The sequence below is a fragment of the Stomoxys calcitrans genome, chromosome 2 (genome assembly GCF_963082655.1).
Source record: "Stomoxys calcitrans chromosome 2, idStoCalc2.1, whole genome shotgun sequence".
NCBI lineage: Eukaryota > Metazoa > Arthropoda > Insecta > Diptera > Muscidae > Stomoxys > Stomoxys calcitrans.
In genome coordinates, this window is record NC_081553.1 from 84904260 (window position 1) to 84925528 (window position 21269).

The 21269-nt window shown below is 39.5% G+C and overlaps 1 protein-coding gene across 2 annotated transcripts in view; it reads right to left on the reverse strand.

The window, feature by feature from the left end:
• LOC106087842 (uncharacterized) overlaps positions 1-21269 on the reverse strand; it is a 187128-nt gene that overhangs the window by 32790 nt on the left and 133069 nt on the right. The gene's annotated exons all lie outside the window — the stretch shown is intronic.

The window sequence follows — 21269 nt, forward strand, 5'->3', positions numbered from 1 at the left end:
ACCTCACAAATGTTGCCAGCATTAGGAGGGGAAAACCACCGCTGAAAATATTTTCTGATGGTCTCGCCAGGATTCGAACCCAGGCGTTCAGCGTCGTAGGCGGACATGCTAACCTCTGCGCTACAGAGGCCTCCCACAAACTAACGCAGAACTTATTTACTTACAGTAAATAAAATTTACAATAAATACATTTACAACATTAGGACAGGCCTTCGCCTTAATCCGCAGAGAAAGATCTAAACGGTATATAAAGGGTGATTTTTTTGAGGTTAGGATTTTCATGCATTAGTATTTGACAGATCACGTGGGATTTCAGACATGGTGTCAAAGAGAAAGATGCTCAGTATGCTTTGACATTTCATCATGAATAGACTTACTAACGAGCAACGCTTGCAAATCATTGAATTTTATTACCAAAATCAGTGTTCGGTTCGAAATGTGTTCATTCACCGTAACGTTGCGTCCAACAGCATCTTTGAAAAAATACGGTCCAATGATTCCACCAGCGTACAAACCACACCAAACAGTGCATTTTTCGGGATGCATGGGCAGTTCTTGAACGGCTTCTGGTTGCTCTTCACTCCAAATGCGGCAATTTTGCTTATTTACGTAGCCATTCAACCAGAAATGAGCCTCATCGCTGAACAAAATTTGTCAAAATTTGAACACATTTCGAACCGAACACTGATTTTGGTAATAAAATTCAATGATTTGCAAGCGTCGCTCGTTAGTAAGTCTATTCATGATGAAATGTCAAAGCATACTGAGCATCATTCTCTTTGACACCATGTCTGAAATCCCACGTGATCTGTCAAATACTAATGCATGAAAATCCTAACCTCAAAAAAATCACCCTTTAAATAGTATTTTGTCAACCAATTCAAGTTTTATCACTTGTTTTATCGGTCAATATCTTCGACGATTGGTTAATTCCTGTACATGATGGCGACTACAATTTTCTATAAAAAATTTGAGAGCGTTTCTATCCATTTAGAGAATTTTTTCATTATGGACCACAATGAGGTGGGCCTCCCCTCCAAAATGAAATCCTGGCTACGTCGCTGGTGGAGGGTTTAAAAAAATTAACCAAATTCATACCCTTTCCCATTCAAAATAAGTAACAGCTTCTTATTTATTACACCATTAGTCACACAATAACTTGTCAATCATGCTGCTGCTTTAGCCACAAAAGAAAAGATCTAGCAAAACATTAGCACATAAACAAAAAGACTTTAATGTCGTGCTTAAAAGTGTCTTAAAAGTTTTCTTAAACCTATGACATGTTTAATGTACTCTCAACGTAAAAAGCAAAAAAACATGAAAGTGAGAGAGCTTTCAAAGCCGGAAGGAACATGTAATCCTCTTTTGCCATCAACGAATTTACAGATGAAACTAAGTAGAGGAGTAGAACGAACACAAGAACCAAATAATTTACATTTCTTTGTAAATTACTTAAATAATGTTCCTCTAACGACGAGTTAAACAAACTTTACGATGACATTTAATGGAAGCAAAGAAAAGAAAAAAAACCAACAACAGTTGAAAACGAAAACAGCTAGCACAGTAGCTGTTTTGTTTTCCAATGAGCCCAGAACAATGGTACAAACTTTTCGCTGAGAAAAAAGCACACAAATTTATTCGACAACAAATACGAGAATCAACGGTGGAATGAAATTAAATTACCAAATGAATGAACTGAAACTGAATTGGAGAAGTAACGAGGAAACGAACAAACGAGCAAATGAACAAATGACGCTGAACGTTGTAATGTGAAATGTAATCTAACGACCAGAAAAGTTGTCATCATGAAAATTACCTGAAAACAGGAAGTATACAGCGAAAAAAATTACACAAATTTCAAGGAATTTGATTTCAATAAAACACGTTTTCGAAAAATGATTTTAATATAAAATTTAGATTTTTTTCACATTGCTTTATATTGCCAAAGCCCAGACCAATTTTGATGCCAAATCTTAACTGAGAACAATCACCTCCCCTTGGTATCATTAGCCTCTTTTACCCACCTGCTGAAAGTAGTGTGCTAGCATGAAGTAAACTGTAACAAGTAAGAGCCTGCTAAGTTCAGGCGGGCCGAATCTTATATACCCACCATAGATCGCATTTGCCGAGTTCTGTGCGCGATATCTCTTTTTGGGCAAACAAAAAATAAAGGATAAGAATTCTTGTGCTAGTGGAGATTTATCAAGTTATAGGCCACCGTAGCGCAGAGGTTAGCATGTCCGACTATGACGCTGAAAGCCTGGATTGGAATCCTGGCGAGACCATCAGAAAAAAAATTCAGATATGGTTTCCCCTCTTAATGCTGGCAACATTTATCAAGTTATAGGCCACCGTAGCCCAGAGGTTAGTATATCCGACTATGACGCTGAAAGCCTGGATTCGAATCCTGGCTAGACCATCAGAAAAAATTTTCAACGGCGGTTTTCCCTCCTAATGCTGGCAACATTTGTGAGGTACTATGCCATGTAAAACTTCTCTCCAAAAAGGTGTCGCACTGCGGCACGCCGTTCGGACTTGGCTATGAAAACGAGTCCCCTTATCATGGAGCTTAAACTTGAATCGGACTGCACTCATTGATAGGTGAGAAGTTTGCCCCTGTTCCTTAGTGGAATGTTCATGGGCAAAATTTGATATTTGCAATAGTCCGATTCGGACCATAAGTGAATTGAATAGTGAAGACCATAATAGAAGTCATTGGGTAATATTTCAGTCAAATCGGATAAGAATTGCTCCTTGTAGGGGCTCAAGAAGCATAATCGGGAGATCGGTTTATATGGGAGCTGTATCAAGTTATAGATCGATTAAGACCATATTGAACATGCATATTGAAGGTCATGGTAGAAACCGTTTTACAAAATTTCAACAAAATCGGATAAGAATTGCGCCCTCTAGAGGCTTAAGAAGTCAGTATCCCAGATGGGTTTATAAGGCAGCTATATCAGGCTATGTTCCGATTTAAACCATATTTATCGCAGTTGTTGGAAGTCATAACAAAATACCTCATGCTAAATTTCAGCCAAATCGGATGAGAAATGCGCCCTCTAGTGGCTCAAGACGCCAAGACCCATTATCGATTTATATGGCAGCTATATCAGGTTATGAACCGATTTGAACCATACTTAGCACAGTTGAATGTTGACAACCATAGTAGAAGTCATTAGGTAATATTTCAATTCATTCGGATAAGAATTGCGCCTTGTAGGGGCTCTAGAAGCATAATCGGGAGATCGGTTTATATGGGAGCTATATCAAGATATAGATCACTTCAGACCATATTGGACACATATGTTGAAGGTCATTTGAGAAGCCGTTGTACAAAATTTCCGCCAAATCGGATAAGATTTGCGCCCTCTAGAGGCTCAAGAAGTCGAGATCCCAGATTGGTTTATATGGCAGCTATGTCAGATTATGTACTGATTTGCGTCATACTTGGGACAGCTGTTGAAAATCATCACAAAACACCTCATGAAAGTCATAACAAAACACCTCAGCCAAATGGAATGAGAATTGCGACCTGTAGTGGCTCAAGAAGTCAAGGTCCAATATCGGTTTATATGGCAGCTTTACCATGTTATCCACCGATTTAAACCATACTTAGCACAGGTGTTGGAAGTGACACCAAAACACCATGTGCACCATTACAGCCAAATCGGATACGAATTGCGCTCTCTGAAAGCTGAAGAAGTCAAGACCCAAGATCGGTTTATATGGCAGCTATATCAGGTTATGAACCGATTTCAAGCATACTTAGCACAGTTGTTGGAAGTAATACCAAAACAAAGTGCAGTCAAATCGAACGAGAATTGCGCCTTCTAGAGGCTCAAGAAGTCAAGACCCAAGATCAGTGTATATGGCAGCTATATCAAAACTTGGACCAATTTGAATCATACTTAGCGCAGTTGTTGGAAGTGATACCAAAACACCAAGTGCAAAATTTCAGTCATGGATTGATTTGGCCCATTTACAATCCCAACCGACCTACCCTAATAAAAAGTATTTGTGCTAAATTTCAAGCAGTAAGCTTTACTCCTTCGAAAGTTAGTGTGCTGTGCTACAGACAGACGGACGGACAGATGGACGGACATGGCTAGATCGACTTAAAATGTCATGACGATCAAGAATATATATACTTTATTGGGTCTCAGACGCATATTTCGAGGTGTAACAAACAGATTGACAGGAGGCCATCGTATCGCAGAGGTTAGCATGTCCGCCTACGACGCTGAACGGCTGGGTTCGAATTTTGGCGAGACCAACAGAAAAAATTTTCAGCGGTGTTTTTCCCCTCCTAATGCTGGCAACATTTATGAGGTACAATGCCATGTAAAACTTCTCTCCAAAGAGGTGTCGCACTGCGGCACGCCGTTGGGACTCGGCTATAAAATGGAGGCTCCTTATCATTGAGCTTAAAATTGAATCGAACTGCACTCATTGATTTGTGATAAGTTTGCCCCTGTTCCTTAGTGGAATGTTCATGGGCAAAGTTTGCAGTTTTTACAAACAGAATGACGAAATTAGTGTACCCCCATCCTATTGTGGAAGGTATAAAAATGTCTTCTTTTGAGAGAAATTCGTGAAGTGGAGTTTTTTTTTCTTTCTTGCTGCCTTGTTGCAGAGCAGGGCATATTTTTATGAAAATGTGGCTCATTACTATTGTGCTTATGAAATTTTATCGACATTTGTTCATGTAGGTGAGATTTTTTTTGAAGATTTCTCCCACATTTAATTTTTAAAGCCATTTTTATCACATTTTCATTTTTGAAAAGAATTATTTAAAATGTTAAATTTTAACTTTCTTAGCAATCTTTTTGTTTTTCTGTGTGTACTCCTAAAATACATACAATATCAAAATTGCCCCCTGAATTCGAATTGAAAGCCAAGGACACAATACTCAGAAACATTTTCTTGGTCTCAAAAAGAAAAGAAGTGTGGCATAATGAAAGAGGCCGTTGTCTGTCATTAAAAACCTTTTACAATAACAACGTCAGCCCAAAAATGTGACAAAGATATTCATTGTCATGTTCCTTTCAATGACAATGTCTGTAAAGTTTTTCAAGTTTTTGGCCTACTCGAAGTGAAATTAATTTGGCATGCCAGTGCCTCGTATAAATTTCCAACTTTATTGTTTTTCATAAGAATCCAATATCTTCCAAAAATTCGACTTGTTATTATTTTGTGATATTGGAAATGCCATAATTATTCAGTTAGCAAATCTTCGCTTAGGTTTCTTTTTGTGGGAGAAGAAGTAAAAAAAAAACTACTTAACAGAATATGGGCAAGTAAGGTTAAACATGAGAGAGATGGTACCAAAAACACAAATTTTCCACAATTTTTATATGAAATCAAATTTGGTCAACAAATTCCAAAAACTACAAATGGTAGTGTTTGTTTCTAAAGAAATTTGATTTCTGTGTAAAATAAATTTGTTGAATATTGAAATCATGACTAAATATTCTTCGAAAATCAATTTTTAAATTTCCTGTTCCATTTTCATTGAAGCGCCATGGTGCATAAAAGTAGTATTAGGTACGAATTTCTTACATTAAATTCATACTCTACTCTCCCTAACTTTTCATTTGAACCACTAATATTTGACAGTTTGGCCTAGAATTGTATGCCAGACATATCTTTCCGTGGAATTTTGGCAGTTGCCATTTCCCTTAATTCCAATATCATAGATATAAGATTTCGGTTTTTTTTTTTAATATCAGTAAATATCAAATTCTTAATTTAAGAGTACAAACAAATGTGATATACATTTTAACATTTTCCTTTTTTGTTCTTCTCTTTCTAGGTAAGTCCATCGTTTTCTGTTAAGCACACCTTTTGTCAGGTAGGGTAAGTCGATTAAGAAGATTTTACATGCCTTGGAGGTTCACCATATTCATATCATCCAAAGTTCATTGAAATCAGAAGAAACAAGTAAGAAAAGGCTAAAGACGGGCGAAGCCATACTCACAGCAGCGGTTCCACCTACTACTTTAAGTACAAGTTATCTATGCCTAAATTGGATTAGATTTTAATTTTTTAATATCTGTATAGACTGAAAAACTGCTGAACCGATTTTCTCGAAAATATAGGCTATATAAGTTTTCGGTATCGGAAGGGAGAGGGACCCTCCCCCTTATGCCAAACACACAACCCAAAATCAAAAGTGTACCGATCGCGACAATATAGGAATCAAATGAAAGTTATTGGAGTGTAGAATACGAATGTGGTATTAAAATGTGAGTCTAAATTGGATATCAAATTCGTTTTCTACTCTCAAATATCTTTCATTTGAGTCTCATATTGTCGCAATGGGTCAATCAACCTATTTGAATTATCTTTGGAAGGAAAAGCGCCTCCTAGACTTGAACGCAAATTTTAATGTCATATTCTCAATCTACTCCCAAATACATTTCATTTGAGTCCTTTGGGGGTACTTGAGCGTGGGGCGACCTCTCATCACTTGGACCTAATTTTTTATGCCATATGTGTAATTTACTGTCGAATATTTTTCATTTGAGACCCATATTGACATGAACGTCCAATTATTTTTGTTTAGTGGAGTTTTTGGATTGGGGAGGCCCGCTGGGTACTTGGAACTAAATTTTAATACGATATTCGTTTTCTAGTCTCCAATACCTTTCATTTGATACCCATATTGTCCACTTTTCCACTTTTGGTTTTGGATGTCGTTGTTGGGGTAATGGGGAGGGACCGCCCCCATCCGATATCTAAAAATTATATAGGCTTTGTTTCCTTTCAGGCCAACCTACACAATCTGTAAAAATTTAAGGTTATCGGTTCAGCCGTTTTTGAGTCTATACGGAACAAACAAACATACCGACAAAAAACAAACACAAATTAATTTGTATATCGGGAGATCGGTTTATATGAGCTATAAATCGATTTAGACCGTACTTTGCACAGTAATTGAAAGTCATAACAGAACACGACATGTAAAATTCGGCCAAATCGGACAAAATTGCGAGAGCCAAATAGGATAAGAATTGCGCCCTCTAGAGGCTCAAGAAGTCAAGACCCCAGATCGGTTTACATAGCAAAACACTTCATGCAAAATTTCACCCAAATCGGACAAGAATTGCGCCATCTAGTGGCTCAAGAAGTCAACACTCAAGATGGGTTTATATGGCAGCTATATCAGGTTTAGGACCGATTTGATCCTTACTAAACACAGTTGTTGGGATTCGTATCGAAACACGTCATGCAAAATTTCAGCCAAATAGGATTTGAAGTGCGGCCTTTTGTGGCTCAAGAAATCAAGACTCAAGGTCGGTTTATATGGCAGCTATATCAGGTTATGGACTATGGTCATAGCAAAGCGATATTTGCATCGGCATATCGTTTCATATACTATACGTACTTCGCACAGTTGTTGGAAGTCATAACAGAACATTACATGTAAAATTTCAACCAAATCAGATAAGATTGCGACTTGTAAGGGCTTAAAAAGTCAAATCAGGAGATTGGTTCATGTGGGAGTTATACCAGGTTATAGAGCGATTCGAACCGCACCTGACATAGTTGTTGAAAATCATAACAGAACACTACATGCAAAATTGCAGCCAAATTGTACAAAAAATGCGGCTTGTAAGAGCTCAGGAAATGAAATCTCGAGATCGGTTATATGGGAGCTATATCTAAATCTGAACCGATATGGCCAATTTGCATTCCCCAACGACCTACATCAATAGTAAGTATTTGTGCAAAATTTCAAGGTGCTGGCTTTACGCTTCCGACCGCTATCGGGATTTCGACAGACGGACGGACGCACATGGGACGATCGACTCAGAACGTCGAGACGATCAAGAATATATATACTTTATGGGGTCTTAGACGAATATTTCGAGGTGTTACAAACGGAATGACTAGATTAGTATACCTCCTTCCTATGATGGTGGGTATAAAAACGGCAGATCTCGGAGATGGGTGGGGCAATTAAAGCAAAATTTGGTTTTTTTATAATAACTCAAAAACATAAATTTGGTAGCCTCATTTGGGGTGTGATATCTAGGGGGGCCGCCTCACCTCCAAAGGCCGTCAAATGGAAATATTGACCAATAGTGAAAATATTTGGCTAAAATGTAGGGTATTTGAGACTGGAGCACGAATCTGATAAAAAAATACCCCCGTACCGGACATATTTACCAACCATAGCAATATAAGGCTGAAATAACGAAATATCCATTTCCGACCCTATAAAGTATTTATTCTTGATCGTCGTAGAAATCTAAGACTATCTAAACTTCTTGTCCGTCCGCCCGTCGGTCTGTTGAAATCACACTACAATCTTTAAAAATAGAGATATTGAGCTGAAACTTTGGATAGATTCTTTTTTTTTGTCCATAGGCAGGATAAATTCGAAGATGGTTTATATCGGACTATATATTGATATAGCCCCCATATAAACCTATCTGCCGATTTAGTATCTAAGGCCCATTAAAGCTACATTTATTATCCGATTTCGTTGAAATTTGGGGCATTAAAATTTGTTAGGCCTATCGATATACTTGTTCAATACAGCCGAGATCGGTTAAGATTTCGATATGGCTGCCATATAGACCGATCTCTCGATATAAGGTTTTGCGCCCATAAAAGGCGCATTTATTGTCCTATTTCTCTAAAATTTAGGACAGTAAGTTATGTTAGGACTCCCAACATCCTTATTTAATGTTAATTTGGTCCAGATTTGGATATAGCTGTCGTATAGACCGATCTCTCGATTTAAGGCCTTGGGCCCATAATAAGCGCCTTTATTGTCCAATTTCGCAGAATCTTGGTATGGCGAGTTTTGTTAGGCTTCTCCGCATCCCTATTCAATACGGCCCAAAACAGTCCAGATTTTTATATAGCTGCTTTTTAAACCTTTCTTGGATCTTGATCGATTTCGCTCAAAATTTTGTATGAGGTGTTTTGTTACGACTTCCAACAACTGTGCTAAGTACGGTCCAAATCAGTTCGTAACTTTATATAGCTGCCATATAAACCGTTTTTGGATCTTGACTTTTTGAGCCTCTAGACGTCGCAATTATTAACCGATGGGGCTGAAGTCTTTGGTTGTGATTTCTAACAAATATGCCAAGAATGGTTCAAATGAGGTGAACCGCTCTGTTATGTGTCTGGGGGAGCGGACCCTCCCCCTTTCTCTAATTTTCACAAACGCCAAAACTCGGAGATGGGTGGTGCGATTTAAGCGAAATTGTTTGTGCTCTGATAAAGTACCCCAAAAGTAAAAATTTGGTATCCAAATTTCCGATGGGGTACCTAGGGGGGACGCCTCACCCTAAAACCTACCAAACATATATTTAGACCAATCACGACAATATGGGACTCAAATGAAAGGTATTTCAGATTAGAAAACGTATCTGATATCCAATTGTCGGACCAAGTGTTTTGGGGGACCACCCCAACCTCCAAACCACCCCTAAATCGGAAATATTTTGCGAGAAAAATACGAATCTGATATCCAAATATGGGACCACGTTTCTGGGGGTCCACCCCTGTCCCAAAACACCCCCCAAACAGGACTTATTTACTGACCATGGCAATATGGGGCTTAAATGAAAGATATTTGAGTACAGAAAACGAATCTGATATCCAGATGTGTGACCAAGTGTTTAGGGGGCTGCCCATCCCCGAGCACATATCCCAAAGAAGACAAATTTACGACCATATCAATATGGGGTTCAAATGAAAGGTCTTTGGGAGTAAAGCACGAATTTGATATCAACATTCGGGAAAAGTGTCTATGGGGCCAGCCCACCCCCACAACACCACCCAAATAGGAAATAGTTGTTGACAATTGCAATATGAGGCTCAAATAAGAGCATCTTTCGAGTAAAACACGAATCCGATAAATCAAACTCACTGAGTGGCCGCCCATCCCCCAAAACACCCCCCAAGCCGGTCATGGGAAAATGGAGCTCAAATGAAAGGTATTTGGAAGTAGACCATGTATCTGATATCAACATTGGGGACCAACTGCCTAGGGGACGTCCCACCACCATAACAACCCCCAAATAGGACGTATTTGCTCATCAAGACAATTTGGGTCTTTCAGGCAGTGGAGCTCGATATTCATAGTTTTAAGGGCCCATACCCCAAACCGGACATATTTGATGGCTTTTTCAATATGGGGTTTAAATGAATGGTATTTGAGATTAGAAAAAGAATTTGATATTCAATTTTGAGGCCAATGGCAATATAGGGTTCAAATATATGAGAATAGAGCACGTTGCTGATATATTTTCAGGGCTTAGTGTTTGGGGGACCCAAAACACCCCTAAATCGGGCATATTTACCGACCATGTCATTGTGGAACTTAAATTAAAGGTATTGGGGAGTATACCAAAAATTGATACCCACTTTCGGGACCAATTTTCTGGGGTCTACCCCTACCCTACCCAAAATACCCCACAATTAGCGATATTTTACTAATTTTTTCAAATAAAGTTATTTGGGAGTAGAATACGAATTTGATATCCAAATGTAGGACCATGAATTTACGGCATCACCCCTTCCCCAAAATACCCCCCAAAGGGTAAAATTTTTTCGACCATGCCAATATGTGGCTCAAATGAAAGGTATTTGAGATAAGAAATCGAATTTGATAACCAATCTTGGGGCCATGTGTTTGGGAGACGCCTCATCCTGTAAACTCCATTCAAAACCAATTACAATATGGAGTTGAAAAAAATGGTAGTTGAGAGAAGAGCACGATGCGGATATTTTTTCAGGGCCAAGTGTCTGGGGTACCACCTCACCCCCGAAAACACACCTAAATCAGACATCATGAGAATATCGGGCTGAAATAAAGTATTTTAAGAATGGAGTACACCTTAAATTCGTAGACCAACAAAGATCATATGGGATTCAGATAAAGGCACTAATATTGTTAAACTGTTTGTCAAGCGATATACTATTTGTCGTAGCATGCCATATCACTAATAGCTCTTTAATTGTCGAAAATAAATATTCCAAGAAAAATTTTGTTCCATATAAAGTAAAAGAAGGCGCAGCGGAGCGGGCCCGGGTCAGCTAGTTTGCTATAAAGTTAACATAGAAAGAACGTTGTGTTTCTTAATGTTGCAGCTGATGTGGTACCTTTACGATATAATTTTGAAGGAAGATAACAGTAAACAAACCATAAATTATTTAACGAGGATCTGAGAAGACTACATGAACCTAACTGTTTTCATTCTCTGTGCAGCCGCTTAAAACTATTCAAAGGAAAATCGTTTTTCAAATGGCCAACTATTTTGAAAAGCTGGCCAGAGACGCATTTTGAACATCCACCTATATTTCTTATCCTACACAGTTTCTTATTATCATAAGCATCTGCATAAATTCTCCAAATTCTCTGAGAAAATTGAATTTTCATAAATTTCTGTGTGGCCTTCAAGGGTCATAATGAAAGTTCAAACATGTCTTAAAGCGATAAAATTGTGCCAATAAATAAAAATATTAAATGGCGGTAATTTTTCAATGCCAAACAATGCAAATGGCTTCATTATTGATATCTTCTAATTAATTTGCAATGTTCTCATTTCTGACAGAGAGTATTTGGGGTGACTTTCATCGAATCGTATCGTCTATATCGTTATAAGTTAATTTCTTTCTTTTGGGGGTAATCCAATAAAGACATTAATTAATTTTTGCTGAACACAAGCAAAACTTTCTAATACGGCTCTCAATGGAAATTAAATTTTATTTCGAAGATGTCTTAGAATATTAAGTAATTAAATCTCAAACTCGCCATATTTGAAGAACTTGCTATATAATCCGTAAATGAGAGAGAGAGAGAGTGAAGGACAAACGGACGGAGGGAGTACTTTGTGTACTTATTTCAGTTAATGAAGTTCTCAATGGTGTAGCATTAAAGCTGATTCTACCAAAAACTTTTACGCATTCAATTAATTATCTTCTTTTCTGAGAAGAAGAAGGAGGAGGAGGGGCAGGCGATTTGTTTAGACCATCATACAAAATTGTGCGGCTGCAGAGGCTACCATGATGTTAGGATAACCCAAAATAAGCCTCAATAATGGTCAGATTTGTTGTTTTTGCCTATGAAGGTCGTCTTCATTGCCATTATACCCTTCTGCTGCCGCTGCTATTGCCTCTGTTTCTTGGGAGTTATTTTTTTTAAATTTCTTTTTTTGGGTTGCTTTTCTTGGCTAATTTCATCCATTTAAGCGTTTGTGGATAGCCGCAGAAAACTTTATTCTAAAATGATTGCGTAAAAGTTGGGGTTTCTGCACACTTTTCCATTCCTACGATGATCTCTGCGGAATCCATTTATCCCCATTATCTTTAGAATTTTTGCAGTTGATATCCCACGAAGAGGGTTAACTAAATAAACTGTCGTTATTTCTAATATTCCAACATTAATCTTTATGAAGGGTAAAAATGCATTAAGAGTGGGGAAGAGTTGGGTGGAGGGGGTGAAGAAACAAAACATTTCTCTATTCTCACAAATGAGGCCAGCATAACAAAAACCATTTCAAATAATTTTCCTGCAAACCATGGTAAACTTTTCCATTGTCTTGTAAGGGGAGAGTCATTTCGTCACTTAATTATTTGTTATTCTTTCAATTCATCCTTGTGTCACCTCCTCTACAACGCCCAGCAGTGGAAAGTCAAGGTATTGATGATTGTTTTTTGGAGACAACTACGGAAACAAACTGAAAACTCATTATGCCCATCACCATAGGATTGTAGGTATATTAATTTAGTCATTCCGTTTGCAACATATCGAAATATGCATTTCCGACCTAACAAAATATAAATCGAGTTTTTCAAATAAGGACTTGACAACTTCTGTATACCCTTCATCATAGCATGGGGGTACACAGATCTCGCCATTCCATTTGTAACTCCTCGAAATATTCAACTAAGACCCCATTAAATATATAAATTCTGGATCGCCATGGCATTTTAAGTCGATCTAGCCATGTCCGTCCGATCGTCTATCCGTCCATCTGTCCATCCAATCGTCTATCCATCCAATCGTCTATCCATCCGTCTGTCCATCCGTCTGTCCGTCCTTTTGTCTGTCCGTCCGTCTGTCTGTACCTCCGTCTGTCTGTCCGTTCGCCCGTCTGTCCGTCCGTCCGTCTGTGTGTCTGGCCGTCCGTCTGTCTGTCCGTCCGTCCGTCCGTCCGTCTGTCCGTCCGCCCGTCTGTCCGTCTGTCTGTCCGTCCAATCGTCTATCCATCCGTCTGTCTGTCCGTCCGTCCGTCTCCGTCCGCCCGTCTGTCCGTCCGTCCTTCCGTCTGTCTGTCCGTCCGCTCGTCTGTCCGTCCGTCCTTCCGTCTGTCTGTCCGTCCGCCCGTCTGTCCGTCCGTCCTTCCGTCTGTCTGTCTGTCCGTCCGCCCGTCTGTCCGTCCGTCTGTCTGTCTGTCTGTCCGTCCGTCTGTCTGTCTGTCCGTCCGTCTGTCCGTCCGTCTGTCTGTCCGTTCGCCCGTCTGTCCGTCCGTCCTTCCGTCTGTCTGTCTGTCCGTCCGTCCGTCTGTCTGTCCGTCCGTCCGCCTGTCCGTCCGTCTGTCCATCCGTCCCTCTGTGTGTGGAAAGCATGTTAAAAAAATTTTGCATAAATATTTCTGATTAGTGTAGGTCGGTCGAGATTGTAAATGGGCCATATCGGTCCATGTTTTTCTATAGATGTCATATAAACCAATCTTTGAACTTGATTTCTTTAGCCCCTAAAGGGCGCAATTGTTATCCAAATTGCCTGAAATTTTGCATGCTTTGCTATGAATTCCAAAAAAGTTTCCAAGCATGGCTGAAATCGGTCCATAACCTGATATAGCTTTCATATACACCAATCTGGGGTTTAGACTTCTTGAAACTCTAGAAAGCCTAATTCTTATCCAATTTGGGGCTGAAAATTTGCACGACGTATTTTGTTATTACTTCCAGTAAATGTGCTAAGTATGGTTCAACTCGGTCTATAAACCGATATAGCTGCCATATAAAACGATCTTGGATCTTGACGTCTTGAGCCACTAGAGGCCGCTATTCTTATCCGATTTAGCTGAAATATTGTTTAACGTGTTCCATTATGACTTTCTACAATTGTGCTAAGTATGGTTGAAATCTGTTCATAACCTGATATAGCTGCCATATAAACCGATCTTGGATCTTGACTTCTCGAGCCTCTAGAGGGCGCAATTGTCATCTGATTTGGCTTTGTACAACGGCTTCTCCCATGACCTTCAACATAAGTATCAAGTATGGTTTGAATCGGTCTATAGCCTGATACAGCTCCCATATAAAACTAAGTCCCTTTGTATACCCACCACCATAGGATGGTGTTATACTAATCTAGTCATTCCGTTTGTAACACCTCGAAATATTGATTTAGGACCTTAAAAAGGCAGTCCGTCCGTCTGTCGAAATCGCAATAGCAATAGGTCTTTGGGGATTCCAAATGGACCATATCGTTTCAGATTTGGATATCGTTCCCACATAAACCGATCTCCAGATTCGAGATCTTGAGCCCCTGGAAGCCTTAATTTTCATACGATTTGGGTGACATTTTGCACAAAGCGTTGTCCATTCACAGTAACGTGACTATAGGCATAGTCGACGAAGAAGTACGACCCAATGCCGCCGCAGGCATGCAAACTGCACCAAACTGTGAATTTTTGTGCAAGAAGCCTAAAATGAGCTATTTCACTGAAGATAAATTTTAAGATGATTTTGCTTTCATTTCGCTCTTAAAGTAGCAGTCACTGACTCCGAACTCCGAAATTTTGCCCATGAAAATTCCACTAATAAACAGGGGCAAACTTCTCACATATCTATGAGTGCAGTCCGATTCAAGTTTAAGCTCAATGATAGGGGCTCCGAACGGCGTGCCGCAGTGCGAAACCTCTTTGGAGAGAAGTTTTACAAGGCATAGTACCTCACAAATGTTGCCAGGATTAGGAGAAGAAAACCCCCGCTGAAAAATTTTTTTCTGATGGTCTCCCCAGGATTCGAACCCAGGCGTTCAGCGTCATAGGCGGACATGCTAACCTCTGCGCTACGGTTGCCTCCTGCGCCACGGTGGCCTCCTGGGCTACGGTGGCCTCCTGGGCTACGGTGGCCTCCTGGGCTACGGTGGCCTCCTGGGCTACGGTGGCCTCCTACTCCGAATTTCGGTAGGAAATTTCAGTTGTAATCACGCTACAGTATTTCAAAATTCAGCTATTGAGCTAAAATTTTGCACCGACTCGCACTTCTTCTAAACGCATCTGACCCTAAAATGGTTGATATCGAGGCCTATTTACATGTATCTTATATATAAAATTCAATTTTGTTTGTTTGTTCCATATAGACTCAAAAACGGCTGAACCGATTACCTTGAAATTTTCATAGATTGTTTAGGCTGGTCTGGAAGGAAACATAGGCTACATAATTTTTTCATATCGGGGGGAGCGGACCTTCCCCCTTACCCCAGTAGTAAGGGGGAAGTACTACACAAAAATAAAAGTGGAGCGATCGGGATAATATGGGATTCAAATGACAGGTATTCAAGAATAGAGTACGAATTTCATATTAAAGGTGGGTCCAAGTACCTGGGGAGGCCGCCCCAGACCCAAAACCTCTAAAATAGGTTTAATTGACGATCTTGACAATATGGGACTCAAATGAAATGTATTCGGGAGTAGATTACGAATATGGTCAGGAGGTAGGAATAGGCTTTATAATTTATTGATAACGAAAGGGGGCGGACCCTCCACCGTTACCCCAAAAACACCACCCAACATCAAAAGTGGACCGATAAGGACAGTATGGGTATCAAATGATATATATGGGAAAGTAGATAATGAATCTGGTATACAAATTCAAGTCGAAGTATAGGGGGTCACTCTACCCCCACAAAAACGCCCATAATGGGCACATTAGCAAATCACGAATATATGGAACTGGATTTGTTTGTTTCGTTTAGACTGAAAAACGGCAGAACCGATACCGATTTTCTCGAAACTTTCGCATATTGTGTAGGTTGGTCCGGAAGGAAACATAGGCTATATAATTGTTCGGTATCGGAAAGAGGACGGACCCTCCCCCTTATGCTAAAAACACAACTCAAAATGAAAAGTGGACCGATCGCGACAATATAGGTATCAAATGAAAGGTATGGGAGAGTAGAATACGAATGTGGCATTAAAATTCGAGTCTAAGTACCCATCGGGCCGCCCCAACACCGAAACTCCCCCAAACAGACATATTGGCTTTCATTTCAATATGGGGTTCAAATGAAAGGTATTCGGAGGTAGATTTCGAATCTGGCATACAAAATCCGATCGAAGTATAGGGGGTCACGCCACCCTTCAAAAACGCCATTAGACCCATTTTGAGTATATTATAGTTGGCAAAACCGATTTTCTTAAAGTTTTCATAGATTGATTACGTTTGTCTGGAAGGAAACATAGGCTATAAAATTTTTAGATATCGGTTGAAGGCGGCCTCTCTCCGTTACCCCAAAAATGCCACCCATATTCGAAAGTGGTCCTATGGGCACAATAAGGGCTTCAAATGAAAGGTATTGAAAACCAGAAAACGAATATGGTATTAAAATTTGAGTCCAAGTACCCAGCGAGCTCAAATTAAAGGGATATGGAAGTGCAGCACGAATTTGATATCCATATTTGAGTCCATGTGCCATCCCTCCCCTAATGAAACATTACCCTAAGGAAGTACAGTACCACCAGGAACCGAGAAAGGTCACATTCTCACACATCAATGAGCGCTTTCCGATTCAAGTTTAAATTCAATGATAAGAGACTTTTTTTATAGCAGAGTCCGAATGGCGTCCCGCAGTTCGACACCTCTCTGGGGAAAATTTTAAATGACCATGCATGGCATTGTATTTCGCAAATGTCGCCAACATTAAGAGGGGATAAACACCGCTTTGTTCGATGTTCTCGCCAGGATTCGAACTCGTTCAGCGTCATAGGCAACAATGGCACGAATTCGATATCCGCATTCAGGGTTTAATGTCCCCACCCTAAAAAGACATTAGGGAGTTAAAAAAGCCTTGCACAACCGAGCAGATAAAGAAAATTGAGAAAGTTGGGAACCACAACTTTGAAACAGTCAGTAACTTTATCTACCTCGGCACCGCCGTAACCGAAACGAATGACACCAGTTTTGAGATTAAGCGAAGAATAATACTGGCAAACAGATGCTACTTTGGACTAAGTAAGCAGTTGAGAAACAAGGGCACCTCTCGACAGACGAGGATTACACTATACAAGACACTGATACTACCCGTGCTGTTATATGGTTCTGAAGCATGGGTACTTGTGAAAGCAGATGAGGCAGTGCTTGGAGTATTTGAGAGAAAGATTCTTCGTAAAATATATGAACCAGTGTTGCGTTCATGGAGAATATAGGAGACGTATGAACCACGTGCTGTATGAGCTGTATTATGACGATAGCATAGTTACACGCATCAAAATACAACGGCTGCGTTGGCTAGGTCATATTGTCAGAATGGATGAAGAAACTCCAGCAAAGAAGTCTTTTGAAGGCAAACACGGTGGTACACGCAAAACGGGAAGACTAAACCCCGATGGAAAGCTCAAGTTATGGGAGAAACCTCGAAACTTGGTGTCAGAGATTTTAGAATGAACGCAGAAGATCGAGGCTAGTGGAACAAATATTCTGTCATAGCCAATTAAAGTAAGGAGTTAAAGAAGGCGCAACGGAGCGTGCCCGGTTCGACTAGTCTGCCATATAGAACGATCGGACGTTTTAGGGTCTTAAGTCCATAACAGGCGCATTTATTACACGTTTTTGCCAAAATTTGGGACAATGAAACAGTAGTGTTGAGCTTCCGACATCTGTCCCGAATATGGTCCAGATTGGGCTATGTCATTTAGATCGGTCTTCAGCTTTAGGGTCTAAAGACTATGCAAGGCGCATTTATTATCCTATTTTGACTGAAATTTTAAACGGTGAGCTGCTCTAATATCGGACCTAAATATGGTATTCACCATAAGCGTAGGAAGGCCTCTGTGGAGTGGGCTAAACACCCCCTAGAAAAGTTTTAGCCTCCCAGAAAGCAGGGCTGTCTTCGCTAATGGCTGTCATATAAACCGATCTTTAGCTTAAGGGTCTTAAGACCATACAAGGCGCATTTATTATCCCATTCCACTGAAATTTTAAACAGTGAGTTGTATAAAGACTTTAGACATCAGTCCTGAATATGGTCCAGATTGATCAAATTTTGATGTAGCTGCCATTAAGACCGGGTCTTAAGTCTATAAAAGACTCATATATTACCCGATTTCGCAAAATTTTATCAGAGCCTGAGATGGTCTAGATCGGACCAAATATGTATATAATCGATGCCGATTTAGGGTCTTAAGCCCATAAATGCCGCATTTTCCACACGATTGCGTTAAAATTTGGAGCTGTTTCTTATAAAAGCTTCTCGGATTCTCCTGCCCATAGTTGGACATTAATATGGACATAGTCGAGTTATAACAAAATAGGATAATAAATATATCCATGGTGGTGGGTAATAAGAGTTCGACACGGCCGAACTTAACGCATTTCTACTTGTTTTAATTGCTATGAGAGTTGTCAAACAGCAGTGAAGGAAACATCAATGCTAGCCATTAATTTCTATTTGATAAAAAATTAACAAAAACAAATAGCCTTCAATGGGCGACGACCTATATTTGTTGTGGGTGAGAGCAACACGAGCCCAGTAATTGCTTGGTAACACTGGTAACTGGTCCTTGAATGTTATCACGTTGGAGACTTGCGGTTATTCCGAACAAATAATTTCGTTTGATTAAGAGGAATTGAGCGTGTAAAAGACGAAGAAAATTGCGTGACACCTAATATTTGTAAAAAAAATGTGTTTGAAATTTAACCTTTATAGCCTTCATAACCTTCATATAACCTTTGCTGAAATTAATTTTTTTTTTTTAAATGCGTGTACTGCTGTCAATTGGGAACATATGGCATTGCTGTCAAGTTTGTTTTGTGTCAATAACAGAACATTTGTCATTATTATCAGTAAATAACCAATGCCGAATTCGAATTACCAACGCTAGTTAACAATCTGAAACACCAGCCAAAAACTATTGACTAGCAATGGATGAGAATTTCAAGCTCAAGCGCCTTTTACTCCAGACCTTGCATTGTTTCGATCCATGCTACTTTACCCGATGCAATTTCGTCGAATATTGCCTTCATTCCTTCTTTATCCTAAAACTGAAGCAATTCTTTCAGCAAGAAGTCCATATTCTTTCAGGGAAGAAACAGTCGCTAACGATGTGCAACTCTTTAAACAATTAATTTTTGTGTTATACCCTCCAGCATGGATCACATTTGTCGAGTTCTTTGCGCAGTAAATCTTTTTAGGCAAACAAAGAATAATGAATAAGTTATGCTATTGGCGCTATATCAACCTATAGTCCGATTCGGATCATAGAATGAGTGTTGAACATTGTAGAAGTCATTGTGTAATATTTCAGTCCATTCGGATAAGAATTGCCCCTTGTAGGGGCTCAAGAAGCAAAATCGGGAGATAGATTTATTGATCGATTCAGATCATATCATACACGTATGTTGAAGGTCACGAGAAAAGCCGTTGAACAAAATTTCAGCCAAATCGGATAAGAATTGCGCCCTCTAGTGGCTTAAGAAATCAAGATCTCAGTTCGATTTATATGGCAGCTATATCAGGTTATGCACCGATTTGGGCCATACTTAGCACAGTCATTGGAAGTCATAACAAAACTCCTCATGCAAAATTTCAGCCAAATCGGATGAGAATTGCGCCCTCCAGCGACTCAAGAAGTCAAGATCCAAGATCGGTTTATATGGCAGCTATACCAGGTTATGAACCGATTTGAACCATACTTAGCACAGTTGTTGGAAGTGCTACCAAAGCACCATGTACAAAATTACAGCCAAATCGGACAAGAATAAGAGAAGTCGTTTTTCATATTTTCCGCCAAATCGAATGAAAATTGCGTTCTCTATAGGCTCAAGAAGTCAAGATCACAGATCGGTTAATATGGCAGCTATATCAGGTTATCCACCGATTTGCGCCATACTTGGTACAGCTGTTGAAAGTCATAACAAAACACCTCATGCAAAATTTCAGCCAAATCGGACGAGAATTGCGCCCTCTAGCGACTTAAGAAGTCAAGGTCCAATATCGGTTGATATGGCAGCTATTGGGTTGCCCAAAAAGTAATTGCGGATTTTTCATATAGTCGGCGTTGACAAATTTTTTCACAGCTTGTGACTCTGTAATTGCATTCTTTCTTCTGTCAGTTATCAGCTGTTACTTTTAGCTTGCTTTAGAAAAAATGTGTAAAAAAAAGTATATTTGATTAAAGTTCATTCTAAGTTTTATTAAAAATGCATTTACTTTCTTTTAAAAAATCCGCAATTACTTTTTGGGCAACCCAATATATCAGGTTATGAACCGATTTGAATCGTACTTAACACAGCTGTTGGAAGTGATACATAAACACTACGTGCAAAATTTCAAATCGGACAAGAATTGCGCCCCTAAAAGTTGAAGAAGTCAAGACCCTAAATCGGTTTCAAAACATGGACCGATTTGGCCCATTTACAATCCCAACCGACCTACACTAAGAAAAAGTATTTGTGCAAAATTTCATGCGGCTAGCTTTACTCCTTCGAAAGTTAGCGTGCTTTGGACAGGCAGACGGACGAACGAACGGACGGACAGACAGACGAAAGGACAGACGGACGGACATGGCTAGATCGACTTAAAATGACATGACGATCAAGAATATATTGCGTTGCCCAAAAAGTAATTGCGGATTTTTCATATAGTCGGCGTTGATAAATTTTTTCACAGCTTGTGACTCTGTAATTGCATTCTTTCTTCTGTCAGTTATCAGCTGTTACTTTTAGCTTGCTTTAGAAAAAAAGTGTAAAAAAAGTATATTTGATTAAAGTTCATTCTAAGTTTTATTAAAAACGCATTTACTTTCTTTTAAAAAATCCGCAATTACTTTTTGGGCAACCCAATATATACTTTATGGGATCCTAGACGCATATTTCGAGATGTTACAAACACAATGACGAAATTAGTATACCCCCATCCTACGGTGGAGGGTATAAAAATGCTGACGACTAATCAATTGAAAACTTTTTGAAGCACAACTACAGTTAACAGTGGAGCAGGCTAAAAGCAGCAAATCAATTATCTTCTGTTAGCTTATCGTTTGTTGCATTAACCGCAAAATGAACGT